Here is a 16038-nt window from a genome sequence, read left to right as displayed (position 1 = left end):
CTTCCCAAAGTCCTAGCCTCATGATGTTTTCCTCTTCTGTGAGACACCATCACCCTCCCAACTATTTCTCTTTTCTTTGCCTCTTAAAGCACTTATACAGTGTCTGCACTAATTTTGGGCACCAGCCATAGACTGTCTCGTACACTTAATTATGTTTTATGTCTGTGCCCTCTTTCTCTGGTGATATTGTAAGACCCTCAAGGGCTTTGCATTTCAGGTCTTAGCCCAGATTCCTTCACCTGTTAGGCTCTTAATCAATGGCAGTAAAAATGGCAATAATGGAAATAACAGTTTTCAGACAATAAGTGGGAATCCTAGTCCTTCCTCAAATGGTCCTTAAATGGTCTGTGAACTGAGACATCAAGAGATTCCAGTTGTCTGGTCATGTCACCAAGTTCCCACATGCACAGGCGGTAACAATTACACTATGACTGTGGCCTGGCTGTCAGCAATTACAAAATATCATCAATTTTAAGCCACACACCATTTTCAGAGATGTGAAAATGTGGGGAAAGATTGTGCTTCCTAAATTAGATAAAATACTGCAGGACGGAACAGTGAGGTAAAATGACAACCACTCATTTATGGTCATGAGAGACACACAAATGAAAGTACAAAGTACCACTCCTGAGAGCCTACTGTGTGCCAGGCTGGTGTAGGTGCTTGCACATAGCACCTCTAATCCTCACATGAGCACTGCAAGGTAGATTTCATATTCCCCTTTACAATGGAGGAAACAACATGCAGAGGTGAACTGATCACACTCAGGGCTCCTCAGTCGGTAAGGGGTTTGTGGAGCATCTAAATTCAGATCAGTGGGGCTCTTGCCACTTCCGTATGCTTCCCCATCCCTGGGGGGTGAGCTGCCCTGGGGGGTGAGCTGCCCAGTGACTGCCTCATGTTTTTGTTTATTCACAAGCAGCAACAGATATGAGAAGTGGACTACATGTCACAAAATGATGAATGTCTATATCACCATCTTCTTGTACAGATGAGGAAACTGAGGCCTGTGGGCTGACATAGCATGTCTAAATTCACACAGCACATACAGGGCAAAACCCTGATTCAAACTGCATTCAGGTGAACTCCAAAACTCTCTTTCTTTCCACTGCCCAGCACTGACAAGATGCGAATCTCAGGAGGAGATGCCATGTCGGTGCTCTGATCTCTCTGTCAGCATTTCCTGAGCCTGAGTCTTGGGACTGAGTTCCTGTTCTCAGGCTCCCAGACCCTTATGGGAATTTGCCTGGCCAGACCTACTGAGCAAATGAAGTCTGACCTTAAGGATATAACTTCTTGTACTTAAAAATAGAAAAAGAAAGAAAAGGTCCCATATACTAAAACATAAATAATTATGGCAATAGTCAATATTTTGTATAAGTTAAAAGACAAAAATTATAAGTTAAAGTTAATAAAATTTAGAAGTTAATAAATATCAAATTCCTATAACATTCTTTCAAAAAGATGCATTATTCTAGAGGAGGCTGAAAGGCTTTCTCATCCTTAAAATAAAATCATGACCAGACACAGACAGTTTAGAAGCAAGTTTTTGTGACAACAGCTAGCAAAATTTGAAATGCACATGTCTTCTGACCCAGCAATGCTACCTCTAAGAATTTATCCTTTGGATCAGTGTGCCAAATATATAAAGATGTCTATCTGTGTATGTTCTCAGCAGTGTTGTTTGGCTAGGCTAGCAAAAACCTGTAAACAACCTAAATGCCTGTCGATAGAGGATGAATTAAATAAATCAGAGTACTTATGTAAGTGGAATATTTTAACTAACATTAAAATAGAAAAGGTAGGTCTTTATGTACCAATATGGAAAGAGCTCCAAGACGTATATATCAGTTGCCTACTGTCACAATAACATTACTTAGCAAATAACCGATCTGAGTGGACATACAACCGTAAGCGTCCATTTCCCTAGCATCTGGTGAAATGGGAGCGAGAGGCAGTAGTTAGAAGTCTTTGCTGATCTTGGTTGGGCCTGCTCACAGGTCTGAGGGTTGCCAGGCTGTTGGCTGGTCCAGGCTGGGTTAGGCTGGGGTGCTGGGACAACTCAGCTCCACTCCATGGGTTTCGCATCCCCAGGCAGGCTAGAACAGACCAATTCTTAGGATGGTAGCAGAAGTTCAAGAGAGCAGCACCAATGCCCAACCCTACTTCAAACCTCTGCTCTTTCAAATCTGCTAACACCCTGTTAGCCAAAGTCAGTGACATGGCTGAGCCCAGTGTCAAGTGATAGGTCAGATCAACCACCCACGGCAGAGAACACTGCAAAGTTACAGGAAGGAGTGAAGAATTAGGGCCATTGCTGTGTTCTGCCACACTATATAAGTAGAAGAATCATTTTTTTATTGATCCCATTACTATTCAGCTATCTGCCTATTTCTCTATGCGTGAGCATAGGTAGATATATACTTATATACCTAGAAAATTTCTAGAAGGATGCCAATAAAACTTACAATACTGGTTATCTCTTGGGAATGTAGATTTGTGAAGGTGACTGGGATAGGTTTTTAAATTTTTCAATATCCGGGACTGTATAATTTGCATGCTTATCATGAACAAATACAAGGGTACTTCAAAAAATTTGTAGAAAAATAGAATTAAAAGATAATATGAATTTTTCTATGAACTTTTTGAAGACATCTCATATTAATTTTAAAATAAAATATAACTTTTTTGTTGGGGTATCAAAGCTTATGAGATTTAGAGTGATCGTGGGTGACTTTTCACAATCAGGTGACTTGGAACCCCAAATTTCTTCTGTCAGTTTAATCTTCCACGCTGTCAACAGTCCTCCAGATCCTTCTGTTAATGACTTGGAGCCCAACTTGGGAGGAACTGCCCTGTTGGAGAAAGAGCTCATTAATGACCAGGATAAATCACCCCAGACTTGTCTTGAGCAAATCCTGCCAAATGAAGTGGACCAAAGAGATTAAATATGACACCCGTAATAGCAAGTACTAGGGAGGCTCTCTTGGCCTGAAATCGAACACTTAACCTCTGTTCATTTTCAGCCACATTACAGATCAAAGTTGGCCAAAATCATCACAGAGTTTGTATTTCTTAAATGTGATTGTGTCTGGCTGCAGCTTTTTGTCAAGGATCCACATTAGCCTTCACAAAGCTAAAGGTTGCTTCCCCTTAAGGGAGCAACACATGCAAACAGACCATTTTGTCTGAGGCGGCCTCAGGTATTATATTGCCTTATTGGTATTCTGTTATTGTTACATAATTTAATGTACTGCCCAAGATCCCCATGTCACCATGCCACATGCATGCGTTGGAGGCTGAGAAGTCGCAAAATTAATGGCTTCCTATTTTTATCGGATTCTTCTGCACTAAAAATACTAAATCTAGATTTTAAATGTGGAGATCAATCCACATTTAAAATTTACTCAGCTATGTTGATAAATTATTGAATGTTTGGGGAACCAGAAAGTGAAAAAAAAATCCAGTTAAGTGAACAAATAATATTTATGGATTTTTCTTCTAGTACAATAAAATAATTCAAGAACATATAGGCAACAAAGTGAAATTTTGCTTATTTGTTTATTCAAGTATTTAAAAGCCTATTATGTACCAGACACTGTTCTAGGTTCTGAGGATACCCCAATAGGAATAAAAAGATGTCTACCTCACAGAGCTGACATTTTACTGGCTGAAAATAGGCAATAAACAAGAAACTAAATAAAACGATAAAACAATTTCAGATAGTGATAAATGCTGTGAATGAAATTAGTCAGGATAATAGGATGTATTGTTACAAGTGCAGGTGGGGACATGACCACCTGAGATGGGTGCTCAGGGAGGCCTCTCAGGAGAAATCACATTTGCTCTGAGACCCAAATAATGAGAAAACACCAGCTGTGTGAAGATTTTTGGAAAGAGGGCACAGCTGATGCAAAGGTCCTAGGATCAGAGAATTGGGGGAGATTTATTAAGGATGTCCAAGAATAGTAAATGAAGTGTGTGAAATAAGGTCAGAGAAATAAGAGGGTCTAATGTGAAACCCTGGAGGCCATAGGTTTAACTGTTTACCATCGAACGGGTTTTAGCCCATTATAATCCCATCAGCATCTGTCACTAACGAGAATATAACTGTAAAGGAAAGCAAAGCGAAACAGAACACAAGAATATCTTCCGCACATGCACTAAAAATATCACTGTTGTTTTTTTCTTTTTAACAACTTTTTTGTTACCAAAGTATGTTTTTTCTTAAACTAAGAATTTCTTAAAAATATGTATTAAGTACTTACAATGTGCCAGACACTGCACTATGGATATAATATATTTTAATTTTAATATTTAATATTTAATTTTTTAATTCTCAAAAATATTTATCAATGCATTATTTACCTTGTTTTATAGAAGATGAGACAGAAACTCAATGTCAGAGTAATTCGCCCAAAGTGATGTTGCTACTAAATGCCCAAACTGGTATTCAATATATATATAATTTAGTCTCTGAATCCAGAGACTGTTCATTCTTCATGAACATAGTGGTGCCAAATCAACTGTCTCCTCATGTATTTGGCCTAGCTGCTGGTCTGTTCTCAAAACAAATCAATCTTCAGTCCTATGATTTAGCCACATTAGGTAGACATAGGCTGTGATGATTTAAGGAAAACAGCTAGCATATTTGAGCATCTGTATGTACTGGGCACTGTGCTATGTGTTTACATACATCTTCACATCTGGATGGCATACCTGCGGGAGGGCTGCAGAAAACAGAACTGACATTGAAACATAATCCACAGAAAGCTGGTAAGAACTGGTGGCCTGAACCCAACTGTGTCAGTTATCTGCTAAAGCAAAAATATCAACATTCTCCATAGGACTTAAACATGACCCAGAGCCTCAAAACATAATGCTCAAAATACCCAGGGCATAATCCATAATTACTCAAAAAAAATCATAATTCACACAGGAAAAGAAAATCAACAGATGCCAGTGACAACACATCAAAATTATCTGTCAAAGACATTGAAGAAATTCTCTTTAATCAGGAGCACTTCTATATGTTGTTTTAAATATAATACTATAAGGCTAAATGTGAAAAACCAACAGCTAAATTTCTGACCCTATAATTAAGTTTGGGATCTTTAAACTGAGTTAAACATGTTGCGGTAGCTCAAAAAGGGGATCGGTTGGAAAGAGCATGACTCTGGAATCAAATAGCATTTCAACTCTGCCACTTCCTAGCTGCTTAATCGTGTACAATTTACTTTGCTTCTCCTATCCCTATTTTTCTCATCTTAGCCTGGAAGATAATAATGCTTACAAGGTAGGCTTCTTGTGAGGCTTAGAGGTCATCCGTGCAAGTCATTGCGTAGTGCTGAAATGTCAAACGGAGCATCAACGATCATTTTCTCTCTCCCTTCCCTACATGAGCTTGCCATATGTTATCAGTCTTGAGCTTGACATGTTGAAATTTTCTTCATATTCTGGAAAGGGGCAGTAATCTTTGAAGTCTATTTCTTTATTTTTCATCCAAGCAAAATAATAAGAAAAATAAACTTTCTCCTTCAACAATAGTGCCGTGCCACCACATGGTTTCTCCAGAGTGCTGGTGCACACAAGGCCCGCAAAAAACAGAGTAAGTCTTCTTTCGTGCAACTCCCAGAAGAGGCCCCTGGAAGAGTCCTGATTAACTCCTTAGATGATCTCTGTGTTTAACCTTTTGATTGGTATTCTATGTATAGAAAAATATCAAATGTGCTGCTTTGAGATGGATTTAGACTTTTAATATTAAGAATGGAAAAGTTGAATAAACAAAAGAATTGTCTTTCACACCCATCTGATGAAAGTGAAAACAGGGTTATAAAGAATTTTAGAGCTGGAAGAGGCCTGGGGAGGTACCTAGGTCCGTGCCCTTATTTTGCACTTGAGGAAACTGAGGGATAGAGGGGGATATAATTTTCATGAGTTAGAAAAAGATTATTTATATAACCCCCCTTTTTAAAGTGCCATTTTTCCACAAAAGCATTTAGACGTACTTAAGAGTGAGGTCAGAGGATTTGTCATGTTAATCACAACATCCCCAGATCCTAGAAGACTTCCTGGAACACATCATGTGTTCTCAAGAAACTTTTGTTGAATGAATGTAGGACTTTTCAACTCCCACATGTAAGTGCTGCATGTCCTATGTTGGTTTAAGAGGGTCCGAGAACAAGGGTTTAAAAAGTTCTCTTTCCAGTTAATAAAAGTAACGAATTCCCATAAAAAGATCAATATCTAAAAGGAATCTATGTAACTACCATTGAGGATGTCTCTCCTTAGCTCTGCAGCCTCATTTTACCCCATCCACCCTGCCCCAGCCTCTATGCCTCTATGGCCTTGCCCTTTCTTGCCTCTACACCTGTTCTGACATCCTAGTTCAGCCTGGACTATGGACACCAGATGCTGCAGCTGTGCCTGTCACCAGTTTAGTAGAACTTCTTTCCTGCTGGGCCAGGGGTATTGGGAAATGGCTTTGTTACTAGGTACCAGCCTTTCAGCATTGATACAAAAGTTCTCACCTCTGCAATTTCATAGTACAACCTTGCTCCACATAGCACCAAAGCACAATTTGGGACCCAAACAATTGATTGGTCCCTTTCACGTCAGGAAAATATATTTTCTTTGATAGAGTTTGGATGTGTTGTCCCTGCCAAAACTCATATGGAAATCTGATCCACGATGTGGCAGTCTTGGGAGCTGTTTGAATCATGGGGGCAGATCCCTCATGAATGGATTAATGCTCTCCCTGGGGGAGGCAGACCTGAATGAGATCTCGCTCTATTAGTTCCCCAGACAGCTGGCTGTTTAAAAGACCCTAGCACCTCAACCCCCACCCCCCTTGCTTCTTCTCGCCATGTGATCTGCTTGTACCTGCCAGCTGCCTACTGCTTTCTGGCATGAGTAGAAGCAGCCTGAGGCCCACGCCAGATGCAGCTGTCCCAGAACTATGAGCCAAATAAATCTCTGTTCGTTATAAATTACCCAGTCTCAGGTGCTCTGTTATAGCAACACAAAACAGACTAACACATTCTTCAAGTGCAGTCGAGGTCTTTTAACACATTGCTGTATATCATAATGGTTATGCTACAGGTGTTTGTGGTATACTATCTAACTTGTACATTCAACTACAATTACAAACTTGTGTTTATATTCTGGCTATATATGTGTCATGTCAGGATGTGGATTGGAAAGATATTAAACAGGCTTACCATAGATTTCTGTTTGCTTGGACAGTCCTTGTGAATGCCCAACAGAATTATAAATAATGCCCTCTTTTACTGTCAAATGAATCTCAATTTGGATGACAACCCTCATTTTAAGAGATGCAGTCTGATCTCTGATAGGACATTAGCTGATAGGTCATTAAACCTAGAATATAGTGATGGAATTGGTTAGTGGTTAAGAGCATAGGCTTTGAGTTCAACATCTGGTTTCAGCACCTACTAGCTAAATGATCTTGAAAGAAGTTGCTTATCCTTTCTGAACTTCAGTTCATCAGCTGTAAACTGGGGAATGGGTAACAGTAACTACCTTGTTGGTTTGTTTTGAGGTGTAAACAAGATAATATATGCAAAGCAGTTAGCACAATCCTGTACATAAAAAGCACTTAATAATTATTACCTTTCATAATAACAATAGATTGATAGTTATATTAAGTGATAAGTGGCTTCATTTCCTGCCCTGATTTTGCTCTTCTCTTTAAATTTCAACTCTAGGCTTTTCTCGATGACAACACTCCATTTTCTCATAATAAAATGCATCACGTTCTTGGTCTTCATGCCTCCTGAATGGTGTCTGGTTCGAGAACTTGAGCTTTACAAAGCTGCTTTCCAGTTGGATGAACACAGACCTCAATTCTAATGGCTGTTATAACGTAAAGGCCAAGCCATGGCCTGAGGACAGGTTCAAACATGCAGGTGTTTCATTTTACTGCTATGGATAAATGACATACGATTTCTCAGACTTCAGTTGAATAAAGAATTAAGGGTTTCTTATGAGTAGTTTTGGTGGAGGGAGGGAGGGCTGGCTAGTACGGGGATTGAATTCCAGACATTGGTGTTATCAGCACCACAGTCTAACCAACTGAGCTAACTGGCCAGCCAGAATAGTTTTTAAGAGCTATTATTTACTTATTTTTTGGAGTACTGAGTTAATCCCTCAGTGTGTATTGGTGCATCAACATAATTTTTGACCTGTTATTTTCTGATTGATACTCTTTAACATGTATGTGCTGCAGTTCAAGTAGGAATCATCCATACCTTTATTGGTACAGTAGGTGTATATTTAATCTCCCCTGATTTTTACTTCTATAGAGGTATTTCTTAGATATGCCTACATCTTGTTTGCCCATTAAAGGAAAGGATAGAATAGGTGGGCTGTGGGATATACCCTTGTAAATGAGCACTTGTCAGTTTGAGAGTCTTGGCCTATGATCTTCCATGACTCCTCAGTTTAGGTACAACATTATCCATGTATATGGGGAACTCTCACATTCATAAGTGTTTGGACTTTGGGGAGATGTTTTTATAAGTAACTCGCAAAGTGTGTAGAGAGGAGCATGAAAAGAGTACTAGTTTCAGAGTCATACTTTTCTGTATTTCAGTACTGGTTGGTTCTACTTTTTAGTTGATAGCACTTGCACAAGTTACTTAACCTTTTGGAATGTTATTTTATTTTAAATAAGGATAAAAATAGTACCTATCATATAGGATTGGTGTGAGGATTGAATAAAATTATATATGTACCAGACATGTTACAAGAGGATAAAAAATGATAGCTATTATTATTATCTAAAATCATTCAAAACTGTTACATTAGAACTACATCCCACTAAGTCTAGATCCCTCAAATATAGGATTTCTGTATTTTCAACTGCACATCCTCTCACTATCAAATGCAAGCTCAGCGTATGCCAGAAACCTGGACTCTGGAATTATAGTCAGTTCACTTTTTATTACAAAGTGTTATTTATTTGCATAATATTGAGTATGGAGATACAAGAATGAGTATCTTACACTTCATGCCTTCAAGTTGCTCACTGTTCGTGGGAGAACAGACAAAGGGCACATAAAATGCTGTAGGATGTGCTATGATTACTAGCATTTATTGAGTCCTTACTATGTGTCAGGTATAGAGTTAGGAGATTTGTGTACATAATCCTTGCTGATCCTCATAACATCCTTATTGAGCAAATACAATAATGTTCCATTTAATAAATTAGGCTACTGAGCTTTAGAGAGATTTAATAACTGACCCAAAGATATGGAACTGACAGGATGGGGAAGACCCAGAAGTAGAGTCTGCTTTCACCACCTGTGCCCCAGAGGTAGATGTGGGAGCCTCAAATGAAAGGGGAGTTAAAAGTGAAACAGGAAAGATAAGAAATGTAGGGTAAAGCAGCAATTCATCCGTTGCAAAGAGCACATGCTAGGCTCTCTCCAAGCTACCCAGAAGCCCAGGTTGGGTTCACTTCAAATCACCCAGCAGCTGAAGGAACCTGGGTGTTTCTGGTGGGCAGAAGAGCACACAGTCAGACTCATTCACATCTGAAAGGCGTGATACTGGAGTAAAAAGAGAGGGAGCTTTGGAGCTGGACAGACCCCTATTGAATACCAGCCTCTAGCTGTGTTCTAGAAGTCCAGTAACTCAACTCTTCTGAGCCACAGTTTTCTCCTTTGTCAAAAGGAGATAACAATACTGTTTTACAGATTGTTGGGAAGATTAGGATAATACACATAAAGAACCTGGCATGTGATAGGTACTGAATTTATTTTAGATACTATTTAATGAATACTCTAATTGCTCAATACACCACTCTGTTCTCTATAGGAATAAAACCAAACACTTCTTAATCAATGGCCTCTCAACCAATTATCATTAGCAAGCACTCTCCCTACCAAAAGTGCTCCTCATCTGCATCCATCCAAGTAGTTTCCTCTCTTCAAGGCCCATCCCAATCCCCTCATCCCCAGCTCTTCTGGCCCACATTGACCTTCCCTTTCCTCAGCTTCCACAAGTAACTATTGTGTCCATCATTGCTTCTGGCACTTAATTGTCTTAGTATGTTGTCACCTGGCTCATGTTTTTCTATCTTGTTTTTTATAGAAATGACAAGCTCTTAATGCATAGGAAAGTGTCTGTGACTTTTAGTAGGTGTTAACCACTAGTTGGATGCTAAAGCCTTGCTATCAAAGTGGGGTCCACAGACTTTCACTACTGGAAGCTTGATAAAAATGCAGAAACTCCAGCCTCACACTCAGTGACTGAGTCATAACCTGCATTTTAACAAGATCCCTGGGTGATTCTTGAGTGTGTCCAAGTTTGAGAATCACTACTCTAAGAATCTGTTGCATTGGATTAATGTGGTGGGAGAAGTGGTAGGAATAGGGGTTTCCATATGGAAATTCTGGTCCTTCGGTGAGTCAATAAAATAGGGCCCTTAAGTACTAAGCAAACACTTAATCAGCAAATATTATTGAGCTCCCACTTTGTGCCAAGCACTGTTCTGGGCACTTGGGACACATCAGTGAACAAAGATCCTTGCTCATGTTGCTTTCATTCCTGCAGTGAAGAGAGATGAAAAGCAATAGATATTATGAATAAATACATGGTACAGCATGATACAAGATGATCAGAACTGTGGAATAAAGAGCAAGTAGAGCATGGAAAGTAATATGTTGGGGAGAGAATTAGGATCACAATTTTAAATAGTGTAGTCTTGGTAATGTCCCACTGAGAAGGAGAAATTTGAGTAAATCGTTGAAGGAGGTAATGGAATTAGCCATGCAGATTTAGAGAGGAAAACCTTCCTGGCAGAGAGAATGGCCACAGCAAAGGCCTTCAAACTGGAGTGTGCCCGGTGTTTTGGAGACACTACAATGAATCCAGTACAGGTGAACTGGAGTGTGGTTGGGGGTGGGTGCTAGGATACAAGATGAGAGCAAGAACAGGTTCTCTGGGCTTTGCTGCAGTCTGAGAGTACTGTCCACACTCATTTGAATAATCCTCTACATATCTAAGTGTCAGACAGTATATCTGACCATCTATGGGACATTTCCACTTGGTTGCCCTACAGTACCCAAACTCAACATGAACAAAAACTCAACATATTTTCCCGAAACCTGTGCCTTCTCCAGATTTCTCTATTCCTATTAATGGCACATCTACCAAGTCAACCAAACCAGAAACCTGGGAATATCTTTGAGTCTCCTAATCCCTCACTCCCCCATCCACTGTATTCAGTCAGTTACCAAGTCCTGACTATTGTGTCCCCATATACCTCTCAAGTCCTTTTACTTTGCTGCATTTCCACTAGCTCAGCTCACCTCCAGAGACCACCAGGATCACAGCTATTGCCTCCTTGTTGTTTTCCCTGCATCCCATCTTGCTTTCATGCTGCCTTTCTGCTGTTATAGTTACTTTTACAAAGTTACTTGTTTTTCAGAAGAACCAATCAGATGTTTCATTCCCTCAATTAAAACTCCTCTGTGACTACCTGTGACTTTCCAGAACCTTCATTATACTCTCAAGGCCTATGCTAACTTTCTCTAGTTACAGAACTCCTTAAGAAGAGTTCTGGCAAAGACATTTTCTTAAATCTCAGTCACGTTTGCATGTCTTCATTAGAACAGTACCTTGGACACTGGCCTGTGTTGCCACTAATACTGCTTGCTATGAACTAAAATAGGTAAAAGCTCATGACGGGCAGCAAAAGGGCTGTTTACCAGCTCTGAGGTGCTTCTAAAGATATGGACACTTAAAGAAAAAAATCCAAAAGGTCTTTGGGGACTTCTTCTCTCTTCCTCTAGAAGAAGAAAAGCCAAAGGCCTGGCCTGGTTTTCAGACCTCGCTTTATTTACCCTTTACTGATATAGGAACACACTCAAAAGGCAGTCTGGCATAATAAGAGTGTCATTGAATTTAAAGCTGAAGGCCTGGATTTGCATCTGGCTGTCATGCCATTAACTGCTGTGCAGCCATTGATGACATGACTTCAAAACTCTAGGCCTTGGTTGTTCCTTCTGTAAACTGTAGAAATTGGCTTTAATGGTTCTTAAGTTCCAGCTACATTATTCTATAAGTCCATGATTTGGGGGTAAGCAGGAAAAAAAGGGCAAAGGAAAAGAAAAAGACAATTTACCTTTGTTCTCCCAGTGATGGAATACAGTAACAGATAATGTTTTCTATGTGCCCATTCATTCAATAAATATTTATCATGTTTCTACTATGAGCAAAAGTTGAAGCTAGAACCTTGACCTAAGAACTGGACTTAAACAAAAATACACAGAATTGCAGAAATGGTTTTTATACAGATAAACTTTGCACAACTTAATTGCTTTCAGGCAAATGTCCTATCGAGCTTAGATATCTAAAGGTTTTCCTTAGAGAATGTATCATATTTTTAAACTCTAAATGTCTTCAGCATTATGTATTAAAGCCCTGCAATAAAAGAAAAAGAGGTCCCGAACTGCTACCTTCACATCTGACACTTGGATGAAATAATTTTAATTCATGAATTCATCAGAATTGCTATCAAAATGATTGAAAGCAGCAAAAAAATTCTAGGAGAACTGAACCTTTAAGAACTGATTTTTTGTTAGCAGTGGAAACATGTCCACTATAATGGGACAATTTAAATGCATAACTGTTAAAACAAACTCTTTAAACTATTCCCTACATGTCCCAACATTCATCATGTTGACTACCAAGACATCAATTTTTCATAAAATGCTGTATAACTGAAAAGGAGACATTTAAAGGAGAGGAAAAAATTGAATTCGCTGTTTCAGCTCAGGCTCTGATGATTTCGGCATTTTGTAAAATGATTAACTGATCGTATAAAGGGAAAAGCAAGTGGTACTTCACCAAACTCTGTGAATTGAGTTCTCTCTTCTGTTTTTTCATTTTTGTTTTTTGTTTTTGCTTCCTTAAGCACCTTGATTATTTTCCCCCTCCCTGGGACATTGCTTGTGTGGCAGAAGAGTGAGCTGGCTGCATGACAAAGTCTATACAGCACTATTGTCCTTTCACCTTTGCCTCAACAAATACCAGTGTTGGCAGCCCACATATGACAAAATGGATTAGAACAGGTGCAACTCTACTTCATTGAAATTTAACACCCATAATGTGCTTTACTTAGGAAAAGGGAAAAAGAGCAACGATAATTTTTTTACATTTAGATTTTTAGTCCATCTGGAACTTATTTCAGGTATGGTAAGAGGAAAGAATGAAGACTTATGCTTGTTTTCAAATGGATAAACTGGTTGTCTCAAGATAATTTATCGAATAGTTTATCCATTTCCCACCAATGTGAAATACTAACTTTATTACAAATTTCTTTTTATATGATTTTACCTTTGAAGTTTATATTCTATTAATGATTTATTGTTTATTTTTCAAAACTGCATAACACTGTTTGAAATTGTGGCTTTATAGGAGTTCTGATATTTGGAAAAGCAAGTCTCCTTCAGTGTTCTTTTTCACATTTTGCTTAATTCTGTCTTCACATTTTATCTTCCCATTAAATTTTAAAATCACCTTGTCTATTTCCACAAAAGCCTATAAGGATTTTGAGTGGGTTTAGATTGAATTTATAAATATACTTGGGGAAAATTGACATTTTTAAATTACCGAGTCTTTCATCCAGAAACTCAACCACCACTTCATTTATTTGGTTATTATTTTATGTACTCTAGAAAAGTTTCATAGTCCCTGTATCTAGGTTTTACACATTTCTTAACTTACTCCTCGGCATTTTAAATTTCTGACCTATCATGAGTAAAATATTTTACCATTATGTTTTCCAATTGTAATTGCTGGATATTGCAACAATTGACTTTTTAATGTTTGCCTTATGGTTGATTTTCTAATTCTATGAGTTTTTCAGTTGGTTCTCTTAAACATTTCAGGTACAGTTTCATATCCCTTGTATATAGTGATAGTTTAGTGTCCTTCTTTCCAATATCTATATCCTTTTGCTCTCTTATTTCTTTGGCTGAGATTCTCAAAACATCACTGAATAATGGAGTTATGCCAGGCATTCTTATCATGTTCTTTACTTCAAGGCTAGTGGAAATGATTCCAATATTTTCCCATAACTGAATAATTTTGTATATGTTTCTAATAGCTCTTTTCCCAGGAATAGATGTATATGCAGAAAAAAATGGCAACTATTAAGATGATTGACTTACCTGTCCACTCCCTTTAAAATCTATACCAACATCACTTGGTATTACTTAGAGTAAGCACCGCTGTGCTGATGGTGTATTCCAGGAGTCAGCAAACTACAGCTCAGCCCAGGGACCAGTTAAAGCTCACCACTTGCTTTGTAAACACAGTTTTATTGGAACAATTTATGAATTGCGTTTGTGTTAACCTAAATAACAGAGAGAGGCTCTCTAAGAGCTTAATGAATAATTGGGAATAGAACATTGCAATGAGAATATACATGCCATAGTAAACTATGTACGTATTCAGGGATGTAAAGGAAGACAAAGGGTTTTAAAGGAGAAATGATGGAGGATTACACAACTGTTTGGGAAAAATACCCTTAGCTACAAGGATCAATAACAAGGGCGATGATAGTCTGAGGTTGGACAGTTACTGGACAGATGCCCTCGCAGAAGTATTTGTTTGTTAAAGTTGTAATGGCCTCTGTGCCAAGTTCTGGTTTTGCAGAGGCCTTTGTGATAATTCTTGTTATCAGGCACAAGAACTTGCCCACTTCATGGCCTTCCCTGGCTCTATTTGTCAGGGTTATCTTTTTTTTTTTTTAACACAAGTGACTCCATTTTGATTCTGACAACTTTTGCGACTGTTTTGCACTATAGGGTCAGAGCTGAATAGTCAAAACCAAGATCACATAGTCTTCAAGACCTAAAATATTTACAATTTGGCCTTTTACAAAAAAAATTTGTCAACCCTTGATATATCAGATCATTCAGTAGTGCCCTTAAGAAGCATCTGAATTCATTGGTCAAGAATGCTCTACAGAGCTGCTTCTCTGAGAAAACACCCAGTAGTGGATGATGCCGGTGAATGGAGGCCCACAGAGCTCACAAAGGCAGGGATGAGGACAAGGAGTGGCTCTCCGTCGCTAAGCTGGGCTTCCTGGCCAAGGACATGGAGATTGAATCCCTGGAGGAGGGGCACCTCTTCTCCCTGCCCATTCAGGAGTCTGAGATCACTGACTTTGTCTTAGAGGCATCCCCAAGGATGAAGTTTTGAAGATTAAGTCCATGCAAAAGAAAACCCATGCTGACCATCAGCCTTCTGGGACTACAGTGGCCATGTTAGTCTGGATGTTAAGTGCTCCAAAAAAGTAGCCACCGCCAGCCAAGGAGACATTACCTGGCCCAGCTCTCCATCACCCCTGTGCAGAGAGATTACTGGCGGAACAAGATCGGCGAGTTCCACACCATCCCCTGCAAGGTCACTGGCCGCATAGGATCTGTGCAGGTGTCCCTCATCCCCGCCCCCAGAGGCACTGGCCTGGTGTTGGCCCCCCTGTTGCTGATGGCCAGTATCAGCAACTGCTACACCTGGCCCCGGGGCTGCACTGCTGCCACCCTGGGCAACTCCAGCAAGGCCATTTTTGATGCTATCTTCAAGACTTACAGCTATCTGACCCCTGACCTCTGGAAAGAAACCATGTTCACCAAGTCTCCCTATCAGGAATTCACTGTCCAGCTAGTGAAGACCCACACCAGACTCCAATTGTGGCCACAACCTAGTGTTTTTATACAAGAAAAATAAAGTGAATTAATTAACCCTGTTTTTTAAAAAAAAGAGAGAGAGAATGCTCTAAAGATCCCCTACACCAAGACAGCTAAAATAAAACTTTTCATTTTTGGCAAATGTTTGTTGGCCAGAAAGATAATGCTGAACATTTTTATTCAACTTTGTTTTTATTATGCATGGTTACATTTTGCAACCACAGTCATGCACCAAAAAACGATGTTTCTGCCAATGACAGACCACATATCCAACGGTGGTCCCATAAGATGAAAATGGAGCTGAAAATTCCTA

At 39.2% G+C, this 16038-nt stretch overlaps 1 pseudogene; it reads left to right on the top strand.

Annotated features, from left to right (window-relative positions):
- Window positions 1-14992: 14992 nt before the first annotated feature.
- On the top strand, window positions 14993-15765 carry LOC134382352 (small ribosomal subunit protein uS5-like; annotated as a pseudogene).
- Window positions 15766-16038: the final 273 nt, after the last annotated feature.

The sequence above is a fragment of the Cynocephalus volans genome, chromosome 1 (genome assembly GCF_027409185.1).
Source record: "Cynocephalus volans isolate mCynVol1 chromosome 1, mCynVol1.pri, whole genome shotgun sequence".
Taxonomy (NCBI): Eukaryota; Metazoa; Chordata; class Mammalia; order Dermoptera; family Cynocephalidae; genus Cynocephalus; species Cynocephalus volans.
The sequence above is the reverse complement of the archived record's forward strand: the minus strand, read 5'-3'. Positions and strand labels throughout refer to the sequence as shown.